Source organism: Pleurodeles waltl, chromosome 3_1, assembly GCF_031143425.1.
Source record: "Pleurodeles waltl isolate 20211129_DDA chromosome 3_1, aPleWal1.hap1.20221129, whole genome shotgun sequence".
Taxonomy (NCBI): domain Eukaryota; kingdom Metazoa; phylum Chordata; class Amphibia; order Caudata; family Salamandridae; genus Pleurodeles; species Pleurodeles waltl.
The window spans coordinates 1,569,940,089-1,569,963,552 of record NC_090440.1 but is presented as its reverse complement, the minus strand read 5'-3'; positions in this window follow the sequence as shown (position 1 = coordinate 1,569,963,552).

Sequence of the window (23,464 nt, the reverse complement as noted above, 5' to 3'; positions counted from 1 at the left end):
AGAGTACCTAACCGAAATTGTAACGGTGTGGCTTAATCTTGGACAATAGCGATTTCTGGTTACCCCGAGCACTTGTGACAAAATAACACAATCCATTGACGCCCTGAGGGATGCCAAAGTCCCCAGACTTGACGGATTTACCAGGAACTTTTCCAAAGCATATTAAGCATATCCTTGCCCGTCACCTCTTGGAGGTTTATGTAGAATCACTTCAGTCGGGCATATAACACCCCTCACTATGTGAAGCCGTCATTAACCTGTTGTTGAAACCTGATAAACACCCCCACCTCTGCACCTCAGATAGACCACTATTTGCCAAGGACATAGCGACGCATCACTCGCTCCTCATGGAAAGTATAATCTACCCCATGCAGTAAGGCTTTGACCCCATTGTTCCACATCAATAAATCTGCACACAATTTTTGCGGTCTTAAATCAAATATCTTCAACTCACCCTGCGGCAGTTGCACTATTCGATGCAGAGAAAGCATTCAATTCACTTGAATGGCCATTGCTCCATACAATGCCGACCCAACTGGGAATTCCAAAAGGCTTCTGAGAACTTATCATGCTGCAAGGAACCCATGGCATGTCTCAGGGTGAATGGCACCGTACCAGCTCTTTTCCCAACCACTAGAGGCAGACGTCAGAGTTGCACCCTTCTTCCCTTGCTTTTTATCATCGCCATGCACCCACTTGTTCGGCACTTGCATAAGAGTCACTTGGGCAGAGACCTCCAGTTCAAGCAGGGCCCATTCTTAGCTTCGCTATATGCAGATGATATTTTGCTATGTGCATATGAACTGGATACTAATCTCTCCCCTCTCCACAATCAGTGAAATAATATGATTTGCCTCTCTAGCTTTCTAATTAACTGGGGCAAATTGGAGCTCTTTCCCACTTATGGAAGCCAGTGCACCCCGTGACACTGACTCTCCCAAATACCTGGGCATCTTCCTACACATGGACAAGCCTTAAGTCATACATCTAGACTACGGTCCTGCAGTTTAGAAGCTCACCACATGGGTGGAATGGAGGATCAAACTACCTCTGTTAGTGGTGGGGCACATTGCTATCATTAAATTGATGGTGTTACCCTCTTTTTTGTACCTATTCTTAAACATCTCTATAGGATTGACGAACAGCTTTTTCAACACTCATCGCCATCTACTGATGCATCTCACCTAGGCGGGATGCAGGCCAAGTATTAGATGGAGACTCTGACAAAGCCCTATGAACATGGAAGTTTCAGGGTTCTAGATATATGACTGTACTATTTAGTGGCCCAATCCTACTTTGCCTATCACTGGTAACACCCAGACACCTGGGTACCATACCTTACACCGGAGAGGATGCAGATGCCTAATCTGCCCCTCCCGTCCCTTCTCCCTAAGAACTCCCTGAGACCCCCTAGATAAACAAACTGTCTCTAAAGCATGTTGGGCCTGGTTTAAACTGCAGCGATACTTGGAAGACAGGAAAATATACTCGCATGTATACACCCCTACACCATTACCCTTGGAATGTTTAGTGCAACAGACACTTCCCATCCACAAAGTACGCATAGTGGGTGACCTATTCGCAAAAGGTAAACTGAAACCTACCATGGAACTTTGTGCAGGCGCACATCTAACACCCATTAATGAATTCATATTTCATCAGCTACACAGCACAATGTGTATAACCTTACCAGCCTACCCTGAAGAGCCTCCTGGATTTCCCCCTCTGTGTGTGGACATTGCTACCCCAGACAGTAGTAGATTGATATCTCATCTATATCACACTTCTTTATAACTGGGACTCAATGGCCTGGAGAAATCTAAAGCAGTGTGGGAAATGTATTTGGGACACGGTATTGCTGATAAAGCATGGTACTACTGCTGTGTACAAACTTAACTAATCTCCTATAACCACAGGCGCCAATTACTTTACTTCAAATGTTTACACTGCGCTTGTAGTACACCTAAAGCACTGGCCAAACTCGACCTCACAAGACGTCATTATTTCCCAACATGTAAAATGGACCATGCTGACTTTGCATATTTAACATGGAGTTCTCATAGTATTGAATTGTACTGGGGTAAATCTTTTCCAAAATATCTACCATGCTTGGCCACACTCAAGAACCGGACCCTGTGACAGCCCTCTTGGGGTACGTCAAGCCCTTGAGCCCTGGCAAGTGATGGTTTTTGGCTATCAACATACAAGCAACGAATAGCCCTTTGCTGGGGCAGTTCTTGCCTTCCAAATAGCACCACCTGGCTATGAGATATGACTTTCTGTGGCACTACAAGTGACCTAAATGCCTCCCTGCAGCCTACTACATCCAGACTGAAAGACATCTGACAGCTGCTTTGATATTATGTCATTAAGGTCAACTTTATATTGTATGTAATAGGAGTAGAGTCTAGCGAGTAAGTCATTTTACCAATGTGCTGCACTGTATAAGTCTATCTGATTTGCTTTATGTGATATCTTTTGTCACAGTCCTCCTCACCGGCAGTTCTCCCCTTCTTCCTGTATAGAGTGTCATTTCGTTTTGACAGCTGTGCAACCTGTTTGATCTTTTTGAGATTATGGATAATTTTTTTTTTTTTTAAGTAGCAGTCCTTTATTGAAATGGTAATGACTGCTCTTTCTGTCATTTATGATATTAGCTGGACTGAAGAAATAAATGCAGAACTCTATTTGTTATCGAAATGTGGGTCATAATAAGAATGAATAATTCTGAGCTATTCCTGGTTCCATTTTGAGGTGTTTCTTGTCGGAAATGAGTTTGGGACTCCACCTAAAAACAAATAGAAAGAAGTGGGTTCCTCTAGAGATCAGTGATAGAAGGTATGACAATGTCATGCCCAAAAAGGTACTCTATAACACAGGCTTCTTGTATTCTCAGTTGTACAACAGCATAGATCCATGTTTATATCACTGAGAGAAAGTGGATTATTAGTTAGGTTTGAAAGTAGTCAACCACAATTATTAGTGTCACGATTCTTCTTAGGTCTAGTAGGGTTTCAGTAACTTAACCCTACAAGCAACCCCGCGGAGGATGTGGCGGAAACCAAACAGGTTTATCTTAAGAAAATAAATAAACCATTTGGATGTACAAAAACAGTTTAATTTAATACAATAGAAAATATTCAGATGAACAGAATGACATCAAAACAACAAAAGGCCAATAATGGGAAACAGAGATATGATTTTTAAAAGTTTTGAATAAGAATAATTCTTTGGTCATATGGTTGTGCTTTGGCTGACCAGAAAGAAGCGGGGTCAGATACAGAAACCAAGCTCATCCTCATCAGAGGTTTTACCTTCTGACTTAGGGCCAGATGTAGGAACAGAAAATTTTGCGAGTTGCAAATTGCGAGTCATACCGACTAGCAATTTGCAACTCGCAAAATTGTATGCAGAAAGGTGTCTCAGACACCTTCTGCGACACGCTATGGGATCGCAAAGACCCACCTCATGAATATTAATGAGGTGGGTCGCAAATTGCGACCCCATAGCGAGTCCCTGCACTCACAGGGATGGTGGCCTGCTGGAGACAGCAGACCTCCATGTCGGTGACTGCTTTTTTAATAAAGCAGTTTTTTTTTTTTTTTTGAATTGCAGCCCATTTTCCTTAAAGGAAAACAAGTTGCAATTAAAAAAAATAATGAAACCATTTGGTTTCATTTTTTCAGAGTAGTTGCCTGCTCTGAAAAAATATTTTCAGCGGCATTCACAAGGGGGAAGGGGTCCCATGGGGCAAATAAGTTACCACCCACTTCAAGTGGGTGTTAACTGCGAATTGCTTTGCGACCGCTTTCGCGGTCCCAAAGCAATTCTACATCGCGGTGCGAGTCGCAAATAGGAAGGGAACACCCCTTCCTATTTGCGAGTCGGATTCACATTTTGCGAGTCGGTACCGACTCGCAAAATGTGAATCAGCATTGCGATGGCCGTTTTGCATGTCGCAAACTGCGTTTTTCGCAGTTTGCGACATGCAAACCGGTTCCTACATCTGGCCCCTAGTCTCTGAAAAGGAAAGTAAAAAATTATCTGCTTAGTAAGTCAGCAGGCTGTGAACGGGATGAGTTCCATGAGGCTGAATTGTCATTGCATGAAGATTTGGTTAATCTATTTTTTTGTGGCAGTCAAATCTCAAAGCGGGAGGAGTTCAAAATTTGTATCCAAGTAAGGTGTCTTGCTGGCCAGATACTTTTGGTGCCATAGCCTTTTGAAGATTTCTACTAGGTTTGGGCAGACTTCACAAAGTCGTACCATGAGGAATGCCACAAAATTGTCCAAAAACTCTGCCACTCTACGTGGAGTTCCACAGGAGGGGGGAGTTTGCCCGTCACTCCCATTCACATTGAGTTTTACATCCAACACAACATGAAGTATGTTCTCGCGTTCAAAATTGCACATGAATGGCACCACAGGGTTCACATGGGCCTGGCCATCTTATTTTTCTAACTCATGGTGCACAGCCTTTTTCTTAATCCTTCTATTTCTTTTCAATCCTCCACCCTCCTAATAAATGTACCCTTCATGTTTATATATTGTATTAGTGTGTGTTTTGGTTTTTGTGTATTTGACATTGTTTTAATTCTTTGTGTTTTTGTGATTTTTTGGATTTTTGTTTAGTTTTCCCTTTACTTCCTTAGTCCTTCCTTCCTTCCTTCCTTCCTTCCTTCCTTCTCCTGTTTCTTTTCATTTTCTTTACCCCACCCAGTGTCATGGCAGAGCTGGGCAGCAAGGAGGGGAGCCGTGGTGCCAGCCCCCTGCAAGCAGGCAGCAGCAGCAGCCACCTACTTTGTGGGTGGCTACACCACCCAGGGGTGCAGCTGTGGACAATCTTTTGTGAGGTGGAGGTAGCAGCACTGTTTTTTTATGTGCAGCGCCAACTCCCCTCCATGCTGGCAGCAGGCCTGACAATGGGAATTCCCTGCAGGAGTGTTGGCTGCATAGGGGGAGGGTGGACAAATGTGTGCAGCACACCAGCCAGGTCTAGCGCACCGCCCAGCAGCTGACGAACCTCTGGGCAGACATCCTTGACCAGGAAAGGACCTGCTCCACCTGCTAGGAATTGAGATTTCGGGTCCTGGTGAGTATTAATTATATTATTTGTTGTGTTTGTGGTCTACAGTAGTTACATTTTTTACTGAACAGCATGCTGGTCACACTCAGAGGTAAGTTGCGTTTACTTTATGTTAAGAATAACATTATGTGATCTAGTTTGGGCTAGAGAGGTGCTCATACTCATCAGAGCTCACTTTGGCTGATTATTTAAGAAGCCATTGCAGTGCAGACACCTATGTCCTCCTGTCACCATAGTGAAATAGTGATATCAGTAAGTTATCATTATATGTGACTTTTATCTATGTAGCTCACACAGTCCCAAATAATTTCACAGCGATGTGTAGTACTACTAGTATGCATCTATGCATTGCAAAAAAGGGAGACTGAGTTGGTCTGCCATGCGGGATGAGAAATGAAAATAGAATCAAAGATCATTTACTGCAATGCATTAGTTTCAAATGTAGTTTTTGTTAAGGAAATTAGGAATATGGATTTTAGGATTACTACAGCCAACTCAACAATAGTTGATACTAGTACCTTAGGCAATCTGATTTAGATGGTTTCAATGTTACTGCATTTGCCTGTTCTGATATTTTATAGAGAGTAGCTGTACCCCTAATCTATTTTTTTTTGCCTTCTTTATTTCTTACATCAGCAACCAAGGGCAAGAAGAGGGGCAGCCCGAGGCGGGTCCTGGAGTAGTTGGGGAGGAGGAGACATCGACCACCAGCGCCAGTGCTGAGGACTCCACTCATCCCATTAAGTCCTATTATATATTATGATTATTTCCCTAACTTTTACCTCTGCACAACATTATTCTACTTTTCATTTGCCTTGTTTCTTTTTTTAACACTGTCTCCTTTTTTCTGAACTCACTTATCCAATTTTTGTTTATTTCATGCTATCCCTGCATTATCTTTATTTATGTCTTTCAATTACCATTATTATTCTACCCCTTCATTGCGCTTCGATAATTCAGAGTCATCATCATCATCATAGATACCCCTCCATTAAGAAACGTTTTTGGTTGGCTTCACTACCTGGCTTTTCTAACATTATGAACCAACAAAAAGCCCAATGTGATGTTGATAGAAGATACTGCAGTGCTAATCAGACAATAGCAATGTATTGTGGTTGCATTTTTTTTATTAAAGGGAAGGTGTATCCACCATCTAAAAAAACATATGTTTTTTCCTAGGCATGCCAACCACCAGTAGCTCCAGATCAAATGCTGCTACAGGATGAGAGTAAGTTGGAGGGGGAGAAGTAGTGGCAGGGACTGGCAGTGGTAAGTCACATTGCTTGCTTAATGACAATTACTATTATACTCACTAGTTACAAGAGCATAGCCATGATCGTGACACCTCCTTTTTTATTAACAACAAGGGAGCTCTTCTGGAGAGGGGCTTGCTGCTCATCTACTTCCCTTACTTTGCTTTATGGTTATCAAAGCTATGGTTCAAAGTTGGGGTATTTCTAATTTGTGTTCTAATCCTTTGACTCACTGTACTTGTTAAGCCAGGAAGATATGTATCCCATCCGTCATCAATAATCAGCCCCCTTCCTGCCCATAACATTTCGTCACCAATGACTGAAGAAGTGCAGTAAGTTACAATTCAGTTTTGGTTGTGCAATATGTGTCTGCGTCAGTTAATGCAGCATTTATAAAGTTTTCAGAGTTTTCCCTTTAGACTATTGTCTATACAGTGACTGAATAAGCCAAAGATTAGGCATATCATGAATTGATGATCAGTAACAACCCTCTATTCTATAGCGAAAGCTCTACCTACCTACCTAATCCCTCAGCATTACCCTGTGGTAGAGTAAGTCAACTCTCCTTTCCTTACTGCCCAGCGAATGAAGTTGTTGGAAATAATTTGTGGTCTTAGGTAAGGCCAATGAGTAAAATGGAACTAGTATGTGTCTGATTTGATTTCAAGTTTGGTGTAAGGGATACTCTGATGAACGTGCCAAATACAATCTATATAGCCCATTCCTTTCCCTGTAGTGAAGTGCACCATTTTCACCACCATCTAATTATGGAAGACAGGATAATATATCTGCATTTTATACAAGCCATGTGTGATGTAGTATATTATTTATTATTCATCTGCCTCTTTGGAGTCAGGATAGAAACTAAGTAAAAGTGGAAAAGAGCAGAACCATTGGAATTAAAAATAGATAATTGTCAACTATAGCTGCCTCTGCTGCAGACAGCAGCCAAGTACCTGAAGCGCTGGCTAGCATGCCGCCATTAATGTGGCACAATTGTACCCTATAGAGCATAATGCCTTACTCATAAATGAGAGGTAATTTATTTTTATTTTTCCACATAAAGTGTCTGTTTAATTACTAGACGCCTTTAAAAGAATACAAAATCAAATCACTGTTTTTGATCTGGTGTTATTCTGCCTCAATTCTTTTCTACCAGTCAGTGATTTTTATGTGTGGCATGTGTGCATAAATAAATAAATTGGCCCTGTGACTCTCCTAATCATAATCACATCAAATTCCAATGTCCCTAGGGGACAGAGCAATGTACTGCTAGTGTGCCTTCCACTACCTACTTTTAAAGAAGTATTTACTCAGAGCATTGTTTATAATTTGTCTTTTTTATTTTTGTTTTTCTTCATATAGGTACACCTGCTGGTCAACAAGCACCATCTACCAGGCAAGAGATAGTGGCCCGTTTGGGGTGGCAGAGGCTGGAGACTATTCAGGCAAAATTCCTGGCAGCTGGTGGTCCTGGAGGATGAAGAGGCAGAAATACCTGCCTCTGACCCATGACCCAGTTCAGCAGCATGCCAGCTCAACCATCCAGCCTCCCAGCCATTACATCACTGGTGCTATGCCAGCTGTCAGGGGCCCTGTCTGCACCTGCTGCCTCCCCTTCCCGCGCTGACAGGGCATTACTCTATCGTGTCCTGCAGCGGATTGACCATATGGGGATCCAATGCACCAGGATCGAGCAGAGCCTGGACCAACTTAAGACCCAAATAGAGAATGTCCTCTTGTGAGCCCTTTTTGATTTTTTTTGTTTTGGTGGGTGGAGAGGTTAGGGAGGGAGTTGGGACTCGGTTTCACTTTGTATTTTCATTGGACATTTTTGGAGATGGGCCTATTTGTTTGGTGAGAGGGGTAGGCCTGTTGCGGGTGGAAAGGGTGAGTTTGTTAAAAATAAAAGGGGATATTTTAGTTCATTTATGCCTCAGACATTTTTCTTGGAATTATACTTTGCACTGATATCTTTTAGTGTGGCATGTTTTATAAATCTGCTAAAAAAGTGTATGTAATTTAACTATAGCCTTGCTCTACTACCCTCTGTAACTATCAGTAGAAGTTAATTACTAACTAAAAAAGTTCACTTCAATCCATATGGTGGTGGTAGAAGTAGCAGCTAGCATTCCACTTTCACCTGTGTGAACTCCAACAACAGGATTAAAGAAAGGGTTATTCATCACTGTGAAATAGATTGAAAGAAAACAGAGAGTTAATGGTTAATATAGTATATCATAACTTAGGAAGACTGAGACCAGACTACCACAATGACAGTATTTGACACACAACAAAGAAGACCTGATATAATCCCAAAAAATAGCAATGTCAACTTCTTCTGAGCAATGGGGAGCTAGTATAAAAACTAAAGTTAGGAAATAAAATGTTCGAGTCTAGAGAAGTGTGCTCAGTCGTGAGTGGCTTTAATGATGCTGGTGATTGGGCCGGTGCGGAATATTCAGTGAGCTGGCATCACTTTCACCACATCACCCCAGGAAGTGTGTGATCCATTTATGGTGTAAAATTAAGTAACACCAAAATAAATCACAGGGGATGAATGCATAGGAAATGGGATTTGGGGAAATGTGTGACAAAGATAAACGCTACACAAAAGAAACCACAACAGTATTTTTTTTTGGTGGTGAGCAGCACACCATCCTCATTCTGTTGTGGAAGGAAACAATGACAGGATAATTATGACACATTTCAGTTAAGTGCATTGAAAACAGCCCTTCTGCCTTAAAGAGACCTAAAATAGTATATATCTCTAAGGGCCAGATGTAGCAAAACTCCAAATTGCGACTTGCAATTTGCGAGTCCCTGCGACTCGCAAATTGCAACTCGCAATTTGGAATGCAGAAAGGTGTCTCAGACACCTTCTGCAACTCGCAATGGGGTCGCAAAGACCCACCTCATTAATATTAATGAGGTGGGTCGCAGTTTGCGACCCCATTGCGAGTAGGGGCACTCACGGGGATGGTGGCCTGCTGGAGACAGCAGACCACCATGTCCGTGACTGCTTTTAAATAAAGCATTTTTTTTTTTTTCAAAGTGTAGCTCGTTTTCCTTAAAGGAAAACGAGCTGCACTTTGAAAAAAAAAACGAAACCTTTTGTTTCTGATTTTTCAGGGCAGGTAGTGGTCCATTGGACCACTGCCTGCTCTGAAATTTTTTTTTTATGTCCAGTCACAAAGGGTAAGGGGTCCCATGGGGACCCCTTCCTGTTTGCGACTGGGTTACCATCCACTTCAAGTGGATGGTAACTGCGATTCCATTTGCGACCGGAACACCCCTTCCTATTTGCGAGTCGGAAATGCATTTTGCGAGTTGGATCCGACTCGCAAAATGCATTTCTGCATTCCGGTGAGGCTTTTGCGACTCGCAAACGGAGTTTTTCGCCGTTTGCGACTCGCAAACGCTTTACTACATCTGGCCCTAAATGTGGTGTCTTCTAGGTTTGAAAAATACACATTATAGAGGATTGAAGTTAACCCAACCAGTTCTAAAAATTATTAGTGTTAAAAGAAAAATTATACTGTATTGCCAAATAGGGCTGTGTAGCTCCATTCTTCTTGCTGCTGATATTTCTGCAGTGCATAGCTGCAAGGGTGTCCAGGAGGAAATAGAACTAATATGCACCTAAAGAAAACAAATACTGAAGTGCAGCAGTGCGCCTTTGATGGATGGATGGATGTCTGGATGGATGCGTCAAGGCAAAATGTAGAAATAAATAAAATTAAATAAAAAATAAAAAAAATAAAAAATGTGAATAAAAATTAAAAAAACCTAAAATAACATTTTAAAAAACAAGAAACTAGAAAACAATTAAATTAAAAATAAAAGTATAGAAAAAGAAATTCAAATAGAACATTAAAATAAAAAAAATCTAATATATTCCTAAAATAAACAAATGATCAATAATTGCTGATCTTTGTATGCAAGCCTATGGCAAAAAACACACTGGCTGTATGCACAAAATGCTGCCAGCCACATGGTCAAACAACAACAAGGAGCAAGGAGGCTTGGCAAACAAGGAACATATGCAAGCCTATGGCAAAGGGACACTGGCAGGATGCACAAAATGACCGCCAGCCACAAATTAAATCTATAACGAGAAGGTACAAGGAGAAGAAAGAACACATGCAAGCCTATCGCAAAGATACACTGGCTGGTTGCAGAAAATGTCCACCAGCCTCATGGTCAAATAACAACTGTGAACAAGGAGGCATGGAGAACAATGAACACATGCAAGTCTATGGATATAGACTACACAAAATGGCCCCTCGCCACAAAGCATGGTGAACAAAGACAAATATTGGATGATGACAAACACGCATACACACACACTGCCCATAAGGAGCCATGGTAGTAACACTGAAGAAAACCCTAACATTAATTCAGCAATGCAAACATGAAATTTAACTCAGCTACAAAGATTACAGTACACACTCTCCTATGCCATCAAATATTAACCGCCAACATATACACTTGTTGCAAAAAAATGCAAACAATAACCAACATTTTTAATTAATCCAATGCCATCCCTACCCTAAATTAAGTTTTAAACCCGTATACCACTGAAACATTTTTTTTTTGCACTGATGACTACTAGTGCTGGCTATATGGCCCTTTGGAAATCTAGTCCACATAGTAAAATAATATTGCAAATGTTACAAACATGTAGAAAAGGTACTGAGCTGTGCAATGATTTCCCTTTACAAAAGATGAAAAATCAATGAAATGCAAAATAAATAATAACTAGATCCAGACTTAAACCCAAGGACACCCACCACTATACATTTTTAAAATCAAAGAAATACTGGCACAGGCCCAAGCAAACAAACAACACCCTTATTCAATAGTTTTTTTAACTTATTTGTTTGATTTCACAAAAACAAAGTCTTTAGATACATAGGTATATCTACAACACAAAGATAGTGATCCTTCCACTTCAAAATCCAAATAAAAAATTACTAGGAAATGCACAAAGCACTGAGAGGCGCCTGCTGGACAAGAACCGGAAGTTGGTGTCCCTGGGGCATTTCCTTCCTGTTTTAAAAAAAGGAAAACTGCTTCTCACACCAAAAAAACAAATTGAGGGGTCCATTGAAGAAGACAATTCACTCAAAAACCTCTTTTTGACTAGATTTTGATGCATCTCAGGTAGCAAACCTACTCCAGATGCATTCACACTCGCGAGTGGGACTGTTATGGCTATAGTCATGGGCGGAAGCATTGCGGATAAACACGTAGTCTCATGCACAGCCTGAAACAGCCCAATCAAATGCAAAGTGTTGTGCATACTCCCTAGTGACCCAAGCATATCATGGTGCTCGCGAGGGTGCAAAAACCAAATCTCACTCATGAAAATGAACTCCACTCAGCACAAGAATGTGGAATTTGGGAACTCCGCATTACTCCGCGTAATACCAAGTGCCCGAAGTCCGTAAACTCCACCAGCAGAGCTGAGTTTAAAGCCCGGAGCTAATTTCTACCTGTGCACTTCATCATTTTTTTGGAGCTTAGATTACTGGAGCAGGGCAAGGCTGATAGCTGTAGCTCAACAAAGCACTGCAAGGCTGGATACCTTGTCTGCATAGTACTGCTGAAATGGATTTGCTGTTGCGGAAAAGCTCCAAGAGGGAGAAACTTGGTTCTTTGGCTTACCAGAAATGCACCTTCGTCAGATTGATGTGGCAGGATTGTCCCAATCTTCCCAGGTATGGTTGGAACTGGTCAGCTAGGCTTTTTCAGGAAAGTGGGCTTCTTTCAGCTTTTGAATCCCTGTAGCTCACCAGTATGTCAGGCAACTGACCCTTGGAGTCCACTTCTTATTCCTGTATATTAGTAGAGGTAGTTCTTGCTCTTAGGGTTCTCCTCACAGGTCACAACAGTTGCTGCAATCCTTCTGTCTTCCACAGCTCCAGTAGTGTTCTAAAGTAGGTGTCCAGGGATGCCAAGTTTATGCACGGCAAAACTTGTACATGGTGTGACTCCTGGCCCTCCCTGACCAATTGGAAAATGTTCTCAGGGGTAACCCTACCCAGGTTTGCAGCAGTTCAATCTGTGGTTATTTTGTACCTGACAGCAAACAATCACACAGTACCCCTATCTTCCTAAATTCAACATGGCAGAATATTTCCTACCTTGTGCAGAGCTCCTGTACCCACTCCAGATGGGTAGGCAGGTAAATAAATAAACCCTTCCCTGTGGTTACTTAAAACTGAGTCTTGGGGCAGCTCCTCTCTCACTGAGATTGATACCTTGATGGATACAAGGAAAATAAAGGGAACAGGCCCAGGTGTTAGCTACGTTTGCCTTGACAGGTCTGGCTCATTTGAAGATAATTAAGTTCCTGGGAAATGATCAGATGGTCATCCTGCAAGAGGAATATAACACCTCCTAAGACCAAAGCTCTTTATCTCAGCTCTGGGAACAAGTTCACATCTCATCAAGGTGTGTTTTACAGGATGAGAGTATGTTGAGTCGAAGACAGGATTTAAATCCCAGTTCCGCAATGTTGCAAACTTAGCAGCTTTAGCCATTAGGCCCCATGTTCCCCTTGTTCTAATTTTCTACTTTCTAGTATTCCCTCCATGTTCCCCATACAGGTCCTGGCCTTTCCCAAAAGGAAACATTTTGCTTCTGTCTTCTTGAGGTTAACCTGAATTGAAAAGAGAGGGATGGAAAATGCTCCACACCCTCAGACTTTGATTCCTGATATTTTGGTAAAAATGTTCTCATTATGTTTTGTCCAATAATATCTCTCCTTTCAAAATATGCAATGTACCCTTTGTTCTACTTTGCTATGACACATTTTATTTTTATTAAATAACAAACACTTTACTTTTGTTACATGGTCTGCAACCTCAACAGACAACTTCTCTTTCTTACCTGTTTCACTTTGAGTCAACAATTTCTATTCTTTGTATAAAAGGATTCACACTTGATTTGTGCAACGTTTTGCTTTAAATACTTTTATTCATGTGTTCACACATCACATTTATGCCGTGATTACTGTTATGGGATCATAACATGATAGAATTAGGTCTACAAATGAAATTGAAGGTATTTTTTGTGTATTATCTTTGGAAGAAACTCTCAGTGAACATGGAAAAGACAAAGGTTTTCGTACCGGGGAAAGGTAAAAGAAACTACAGTTGATTTCTGGGAGAAAACAAAATTGAAGTGGTTAAAAAATATAAATACCTTTGAATGTGGTTTAACAGAAAATTGAACTGGAAAGTGCATAATGGACTGTTAAAGGCAACAGCATTGTCCTTATTAGGCAGATTAAAACAGCTTAATAGCAAATATGGAGGTCCCTCTTTGCACGCAATTTTATCAACGTTTAGTGCTATGATTCACCATCATTTTCAGTATGGAGCAGAACTTTTATGTTTAAGTGGTAATTTTGACTGGAATTATGAGGAGGGGAAGTGTTTACACAGACTGTTATCCTTACCAGATTCAGCCATGACACTGGTCATAAGAATAGAAGAACAGCTTACCACATGCAGTTATCTGGTGTATGCTAGTGTGGTAAGATTTTGGTCCAATCTGATGAGGGAAGACGGTTGTAAAATCTGCACGAACTGTACAAAGACAGGTTTTACATATCAACCTGAGATGGGTTAAAAAAGCTAGAAGGATTTTGGGTGAGATATCAAGAAGACAGTCGCTGAACTCAAGCAACAGGAATTTGGAAATTAATATTTCCAAGGCTGAGCTACACACAATGATGAAAAGTGATGCCAGGCAGGAGGCTGTGCAATATCTAAGTGGGAAAACATTAGTCCAGTTTTTGAGGAAAGCATTAGAAGCACATGAAGGTTTCCCATATGTTGAGGAATTGGCTAATCCTTTGCTCAGACATACTATACTGTGCTGGAATATATAGCTGGAATAAACATGTGCTATGAGAATGAAATGATTAAGTCTGTGATCATTAGATGACAAGGGGAAATGGACATTCTGGCTGGAATTAAAGTGTGATGAGGTACATGTTTGATTAGATGCTATAGGTTTTTATCAATAAGTAAAATGTTAAAAAGCTTTTTCTGGAATACAGACTCTTGAATCACAAACTAGCACTTGACATATTATTAAATATAAAAATGTTTAGTTGTTTCTGCATAGTAGAAAGATTTTTAATAGAAGCCACGGATGTTTTAAATGATGGTCTCTTTTAATGAGTTGGATAACCTCCTAATATAAGAAACCTACAAGGGAACTATCACCAAGCCTAGAGTTTTAGAGGAGGGTGATTTATTGTGACAGTGTGGCTGTCTGTATATACTATGGATACATTTTAGTGTGAGTTTATGTTTTAAAATGCTATTTGTTATTGTATATTATGTTATGGCTTATGAGTATTCAATATTTATGTAACTGTCGATGGAAGAAGAGTGGATTGTTTAAAGACTACTGTCTAAATAAACATACATTATATAAATTACGTTGGCTATGGAACCATGCAAACTAAAATTCATTGTTGGATGTTAGACCTAGCATCCTTGCTGTGGTTTCTGGCCAAATTTCTTGCCTTCGGGCCTCCTGTTTTGTTGACTTTGTTTTTGCTGGCTTTAGAGTTTCTGCACATTTTGTCACTGCTAACCAGTGTTAAAATGTCTGTGCTCTCTCCCTAAAACATGGCAGATTTGGCTTATACCCAATTGACATATTTAATTTTCTTGTAAGACCCTAGTAAAGCAGCACTACATGTCCTCAGGGCCTATAAATTGAATGCTGCTAGTGGTCCGTAGCACTGATTGTGGTGCCCTAAGTAGCACTTTAAACATGGTTCAGGTATGCAATTTAAACCAGTGTGTGCAGTTGTTTTAAAACTGCAATTTCAACCCAGCAAAATAAACCCTTTTCCAAGACTAAGCATTCTTTTTCAGTACGTATAAGTCACCCCTAGGATAGGCCTTGAACAGCCCAGAGTGCAGGGTGCAATATTTCTAAAAAGTGGGAAATGTGCTTTTGAGTTTTACATGTCCTGGTAGTGAAAAACTCTTAAATGTGATTCCCATTACTGCAATTTCCAAATGGGAACATATACGTAGTTCATGTTTGGTGTCTTTAGAAATTTACTGACGCATCTTAACTTATGGTAAAGTCGAATTTTAAATTTGTCTAAGCCATTTGGTGCCTGCAACCTGTCTCTGGGTCACATGACTGGGTGTAGTTGGCAGTTGGGCTTTGTATATTCCTCCTAGACAACCACACAAAAAAAGAGAGCATAGGTGTGCCTGAATGGGCCATCACTGTCAAGATAGGAGGTCAGAAATGGGCACAGCCCTACTTGAACAGAAGAGGCTGTGACAGGCCTCCACACAAAGGGTGGTATACCCTCTGCAGTTAGTCTGGAGCCAGGACAGGGATGCAGGATGACTGGGGACGTCAAGGGATAACCTCTAGCAGCTTCTCTCCACTTCAATGGCACAACTGGGTAAATGTATTGGACCTCCAACAGCAACTCTTTAGTACACTTCTGGACCTGAGGATACTCTGCCAGGAAGAAGGGCTGCTCTGCTGTGCTGACCTGCTACACTCTTGTCTGTGTCGGGAGGACTGAACCTACATCTGTGCAACCAAGGACCCCCAAGAGACTGAGAGAACTAGTTGGCTGGCATCCAGACTTGAGACCCAGGGACAGATGTGCCAATAACATCAAACCCCAGCACCTGGAATCTGTCATCTGTGAGTCTTCCCTGCCAAGTAGTGCCACCCCAGCTCTGGACCACTGGCAGTGGGCTTAAGGTGTTCTACCAGCCTTTGTGGATCCAGAGATACTAACACATCGTATTGCAGCCTGCAGCCTCATTAGGACTACAGCTGTGCAATGCATCCTCAGCACAGGCCCTTGCAACCCGCAATGAAGGCAGCTTCAACAGTGACACTGGACTCCTCAGGACAGCCTCTCTACATTTCAGAACCTACACATTGTTTCGGCTGCATGACACATCTTCATCATGAACCCTTGCCTTGCAACACTCTGCAAACCAAAATTTAAGGTACTTTGGGGCAGATGTATGATTCTGGCCCATTGCGATTCGGTAATTGCGATTTTTAAGAAATCACAATTACCGACTCGCAAAGGGCCATGTGTCACATTTGCGATTCGGTAATTGCGATTTCTTAAAAATTGCAAATGCAATTACCGAATCGCAAATTGCGATACTGGCCCCATTCGCAGCTATGGGCCTGTTGGCCCATAGCTGCGAATTTTTTGCATTTCATAAATTGCGATTTCTGAACCAGGCCAGGGAAATGCAAAAGGCCAGGGTGTTGGGGCCTAAGGCCCCCTCTCCTGCACCCCAAAATTATTTTTTTTACCATGTAAAGTACACACATGCCAAAAGGGCATGTGCGCTTTACAGATTAAATTTAAAAATGCAGTTTTACTGCATTTTTAAATTTAGCACCAGGTTACCACCTGGTTGCAGACAATGGTATTTTGCATGTGCAAAATACCATTCTGCGAAAAATCGCAATTTGTGATTTTTTTGCAACATTGCCTTGTGACCTGGATTTTGCGAATCGCAAAATCCAGATCGCAACGCAGAAAATCACAATTTTTGCGATTTTCATTTTGTGGTCTGCGAATGCCTTTGATGCATTGCAGACCACGATTTTGCACTCGCAAACGGCCGATTTCGACATTTGCGAGTGCAAAATATTTTGATACATCTGGCCCTAAGTTCAGCAGGCCCAACCGGCCTGCACTCCATCAAGGTCATCTTGAACTTGAGAACAGGTTACTGCTGAATTGGCTTGTGCCGAACCTGACAAGGATTTTGGTTGCTGCTTGACCAGTTGTCCCACCCCAGTCAAACAGCAACCCAATTCCTTACATAAATGCTTCTCTGTCTTGTTAGATTCATTTATCCTGAATACCAAGTCAACAAAATAATCAGTATTGGAATGCATCAGTGCTAAAAACTGACAGAGATAATTTATTGTGTTGTGTGAAGCTGTATTTATTGAAGTAACACTGACAACAAAGGAGAAAACATTATATGGTACAATAATGTACTTATGTCAAGGACTGTGATGATTACTGCTGAAAATCTGAAATGCTACTGACACCTTTTATGACTAAAAAAAATAAAATAGTGCTGTCAGAAAGTGAAACTGCTAGTTCTGCCATCATATTCCAACATCACAGACACCAAGGTGCTTAAGTGATATGTCCGCACATGGAGTGGCACCAAGGCTCAGAGATTGTAGAGGTCCATTTTATCCTAATTATGGCTGTCTTTATTAGTACAGTCTGAGGCGAACATAGTTTCGTTGTTTTCATTTTGTCACATGGCACGATAGCTACACCACTCCCCAAGTAACCTCAATTGTATGGTACCATTTTTGACCCACTCTAGGCATCCTCTGTTCCCTTTCTCTTATCCAAACTATTGAACTACTCCTTGCTTTGATGCTTCTTTATTTGAATTATTTCAATGAATCCTTACTTGTCTTGTCATTCAAATGTTTAAGACAGGCATGTTTAGTGAATAGATTTTTCTTCACCAATGCTTCTCTATCTTTATTAATATTCATAGACAATGCCTAGAGTATGTTCTTTTGTGCTTTTTGGTAAATTGTCACCTATAGCAATGCTTCATTCTCTGCAGGACCTTGTGGTTAGAGTGATCTATAAAAAACTTTAAATACATATATACAGTATAAATAGTGAAGGAATGTGAATTGTTGATAGACCGTGCCAAATGCTAAGATATACTCTTTTGATAGGAAGTGCGCCTCAGTTAAGATGATTTCCCATACCAGATCACATAAAATGAGCTTTGAAACGAAGGCATGGTCTGTGACCTTTTTATAGTGATTGGCATTCTATAAAGTGGCAGAGGTATAGCATCAGTGTGTTACCACCTTTAGTAGTGGTAAGTGGTTGCATTTCTCTCGAACTCTAATGTAATGTGCAGTTTTTGAAAGGGAATGGAACAACATTTTTAAGACTGCAGAGGAACTATGTAGCACAACAGAACACAATAACACAGAGCAGCAAAACTGCACAGCAAAATACTAAGGAAACAACCAATACAACCTCAAGAAAATGTAACAAAATATAGCAACGACAGAATGACAACAAAGTCACAGTAAAATACAATACCACCACATGAACACATCACAACACACTGCATTACCCGTCAGTAAAATAAGTATACTAAACCATCACAATTGTTATAAAAAGTCATACAATACAATACAAAAATGGCACAAGGGTAATACACAATGCATTAACTCATTCGAAATGGTTCTGTCATGCACACTGGTGGGCGTCTGTGATAGACAGAACTATTTGGTCCTCACACTGGCCTGCGTGGGAGGCCCTGGCACTCCCCCGGTGGGCACCCATCTTTCACCCACCCACCAGGGATGGCAGCAGAAGTGCTTCTGCTGCTATCGCCAACCCTCCCATTGGCGAGCTGATATTGTCACACTGACAGCATGCCAACGTCATGAGATGCAGCCGGGGTTACACTGGAAGACATTTGCTTCCAGTGCATCCAGGGAGAGGCCACATAGGTGAATCCTTCTCCCAGGTCGGGGGAGTTTAAGGTTTTAGAGACGCAGGGGAAAAGGACTTTCCCCCTGCACCTGTAAACTGTGGATTCCTGCTCCACAATCGTGGGTGATGATACAATGGTGGAGCAGGAATCCACCCCACTGAGGCACCAGGGATGTATTTTTTTATTGTTGGGGGAGCGACCCCTTCGGCAATTGGCACTCTGCCGGGGGCATACTGTGTTTATGTTTAGGCCCCCCAGGGGCTGATTCTGCCACTTTTAGGCCGATCAGCCCCCCCCCCCCCCCACAGGGACTGAAACCCACTAGAAGTCAGGGAGTGTTATAATTATTATTGATTGCTGGGAGGGACACGTTGGGCAAGAATCGCTCCCCTTGGGGTGCATTTTATTATGTATTCTGCCCCTCCCAGAGGGCAGATCATCCTTTTTTAGACTGATCTGACAGCTGGTAGGGGACTGTAGTGGAAGGCCACTAGACACCAGGGAATTTATATGTTGGGGAGTGACCCCTTGTGTTAGGGTCGCTCTCCTGTATTGGGGAAATGCTTTGGCCATTTTCTGCTCCCAGGGGACAGATTGGCCATATTTTTAGGCCCATCGGCCCCCAGATGAGGCAGAAAGCCATGAGACACCAGGGATATCAAATGCGTATGTTGGAGAGTGGCTCATTGGACAAGAGTCACTCCACTTTATAGAGGAAATGCTTTGGCTGTTTTCTGTCCCCACAGGGGGTGATTGGCCTTATTTGTAGGTCCATCTGCCCCCAGGAAAGGCAGAAAGCCACTAGACATCAGGGACTTTATTGTTGTATGTTGTAGAATGACACCTGGGGCAAGGGTCGCTCCCCTTTACTGGGGAAGTGCTTTGACTGTTTTCTCCCCCCCCCCCCCCGGGGCAGATTGGCCATGTTTTTAGGCCCATCTGCCCCCAGGGGGCAGAAAGCCACTAGACACCAGGGAGTTTATATATTTATATTTTGGAGAGCAGGCCCTTTGGCAAGAGTTGCTTCCCTTATTTGGGGGATGTTTTTTGACCACTTCTGCTCGCCTGGCGTCAGATTAGCCATTTATTAGGGGGGCAGAAAACCACTAGACCAGGGAAAGTTTCTGTGTGTGTGTGTTGTGTGTGTGTGTGTGAACTGGAGTTTAGCTGATGGTCTGCTTGTGTGGGCTAGCGCTTGGCTGGTGATGTACATGGACTGGTGCTGAGTGTGGGCTGACATTTGGCTGATGAGGTGTGTTGCTGGCATTTAAATAGTGATGGGCAGACTTTATCTTGTTTTATATTGTTAACTTTTATTTATTGCCATCATCTGTGATCATAATATTAAATTTTTCCTTTTTTTCTTGTGCAGAGATTGTGTTTTCCTTTGCTGTGACTCCTGCTTGCAGTTTCAGCAGTGGTTGATCTGCAGTTGCATGTGTTTGGTAAGAAAACATTTTTTTGTACTGTTACCTCCAAGTGAGTATTATTGCCTTGCATGAATGCATGTTTTGTAAATGCTGTAACAATAGCAGCATATTTAGCTTTTGTTTGATTGTGTGTGAAATTATTTTTGGGTTTGTGCTCAATGTATAATGTGCTGCCATTTGTGTCATTTTCTTGTGTTATTTCTTTCTACTGGATATCATTGGTGCATACTGTGTCTGTGCAGAGTAGGTGCTCCTGAGTCTAGCTGTCTTTGGCACATGAGTGATATTGTTTTTGAGGGTATAGGTGTTTGTGCTAAAGTCACACTTAGGGGGTGATTCTGACCGCGGCGGACGGCGGTTGCCGCCCGCCACGCGGTTCCCGCCGTAAGACCGCTCTGCGGTCAAAAGACCGCGGCGGTCATTCTGGCTTTCCCACTGGGCTGGCGGGCGACCGCCGAAAGTCCGCCCGCCAGCCCAGCGGGAAACACCCTTCCCACGAGGACGCCTGCTCAGAATTGAGCCGGCGGTGTGGGAAGGTGCGACGGGTGCAGTTGCACCCGTCGCGAATTTCAGTGTCTGCTAGGCAGACACTGAAATTCTTTTTGGGGCCCCCAGGGGCCCCGAGGCACCCCCTACCGCCATCCTGTTCCCGGCGGGAGAACCGCCAGGAACTGGATGGCGGTAGGGGGTGTCAGAATCCCCATGGCGGCGGAGCGCGCTCCGCCGCCATGGAGGATTCTCAATGGCAGCGGAAAGTCGGCGGGACACCGCCGACTTTCCGTTTCTGGCCGCGGCTGAACCGCCGCGGTCAGAATGCCCAGCGGTGCACCGCCAGCCTGTTGGCGGTGCTACCGCCGACCTCCGCCATGGCGGTAATTACCGCCAGGGTCAGACTGACCCCCTTAGTTTGTTTACTTATTTTACACAATGTTGGTTTCGTTGACTTATTTGTCAAGTTACTTTTATTAGTAAGTGTCAGAAATGGGGTCTCTAGTTGGCAGAGTTTGGCACCCTGTCCAAGAAGGGACTCTACCTCAAGTCAGGGTGAGGGTGTCACGCAGCTGAGACAACCCTTGCTCACCCTTTTGGTAGCTTCGTTCAAGCAGTTAGGCTTCTCTCAGAAGCAATGTGTAAAGTATTTGTACACACACAGTAACACAGTGAAAGCACCACAAAAGTACTTCACACCAGTTTAGTAAAATAGTCAATATTTATCTGTGTAAAACAAGACCAAAATGACCAATGTCTAACATACACAAGTAAAGATATAACTTTTTAAATGTTTAAATGAGTCCTAGTCCATAGGAGTCAATGGTTGTATCTTTTCAGCACAAAGTACCTCGGATGAGTCAAAAACAAAGACGATGCGGGTGCAGGTAAGGTTAGACACTGAAAAAGCAAAGTGATGTGTCGGTTCCTTACTGCACAGGGGACATCATGCATTGATTCTTTCCTTGCAGGTGAGACGATGTGTTGGTTACTTACTGGCAGGGGAGGTGATGTGTTGATTCTTTCCCTGCAGAAAAGGCGATACGCTAATTTCTGGACATGCAGTGTCAGTTTCTTACTGCAGTGTGGGGTCAATCAGAAATTGACACCCAGGGGAGATGCGTGGAAAATCCAGATGTGCTGTGGCGATGCAGCTGCAGGTTGATTTTGCAGCAATGAAACTGGTGCTGCATTGTTTCTTTGACCACGAGACAGGTGTTGCGTCAATTCCCCAGGCATTGCATTGATTTTTCAGCTGCAGTGTGCCAGTGCGTGGATTTCTCCTTCACATCACCAGCTTGCACTTCCCAGGACCCAGGGACTGTAATTGGTACCAATTGGCAAGTCAGGACTCTCAGCAGAAGAGCTCAGGCACTGGCAGATGAAGTGCTTGATGTCCCTCCGACTTCTCAACAGGAGGCAAGCTCAGTTCAAGCCCTTGCAGAACCTTGGAAAGCAGGATGTAGAAAGCAAAGTTCAGTCCTTTCACTCCCAAACAGAAGCAGCAAGCAGCAAGCCAGCACAACAAAGCAACAGGCAGACTGGCAGTCCTTCCTACAGCATCCAGGCCTTCTTCCAGGCAGAATGTTCCCAGTTCGGAAGTGTTCTAACTTTGTGATATCAGAGGTCCATTACTTATACCCATTTAAGTCTTCGAAGTAGACAAACTTCAAAGAGAAGTCTTTGTAGTGCCCAAGACTCTGCCTTTCCCTGCCCTGACCACAGACACTCTCTAGGGGGTTGGAGACGGCTTTGTGTAAGGATAGGCATAACTCTATTGTGGTGTTAACTCCTCCTACAACTCTAGCTCAGGAAGATCCATCAGAAAATGCAGGGCACACACCATCTCTCTTTGTGTGTCTATCTAGAGTGAATTCACAAATAGCCCAACTGTCATCCTGACCCAGACGTGTATTCCACAAAACGGCAGAGGAACAGAATGGTTAAGCAAAAAAATGTCCACTTTCTAAAAGTGGCATTTTCAAGCTTAAAATTCAAAAGCCAACCTCACCAAAAGTTGTTGTTTTAAATTGTGAGTTCAGAGACTCCAAACTCCATATTTCTATCTGTTCCCAATGAGAAATTAAACTTAAAAGATATTTCAAGGCAATCCCCATGTTACCTTTAAGGTGAGATTGTCCTTGCAATAGTGAAAACTGAATTTAGTAGTATTTCACTATCAGGACATGTAAAACACACCAGTACGTGTCCTAACTTTTAAATATACTACACCCTGCCAATGGGGCTGCCTTGGGCCTACTTTACGGGTGACACGTAGTAAAAGGGAAGGTTTTGGCCCTGGAAAGTGGAAATACTTGCTGGGTCAAAATGGCAGTGTAGCAGGGTGTCCATGGAGGATGCCGCCTGCAGATGCCCCGGGGGTACGTCCTTGGCTGCTGGCGGCCCCGGGGGTACTTTGGGTGCTGGGTTATCTGACCCAGAAGTACCTTCCATGAAAGGACAGAAGGAGGAAACGCCGTGAACTTCAGAGCTTTTAAACAGCCCAGGAAAGAGAGGAATGATTGCCGTCCACAGAGGAGTTGAAGCCAGAGGAGGCTACGCCATCAACCAAGGAGCCACGGAAGAGGCATGGGCCAACCATGACGTGGACGACAAGCGGTGCACCCGGACATGACGCAGCAGACTGGGAGACTCGGAGGCAGCAAAATG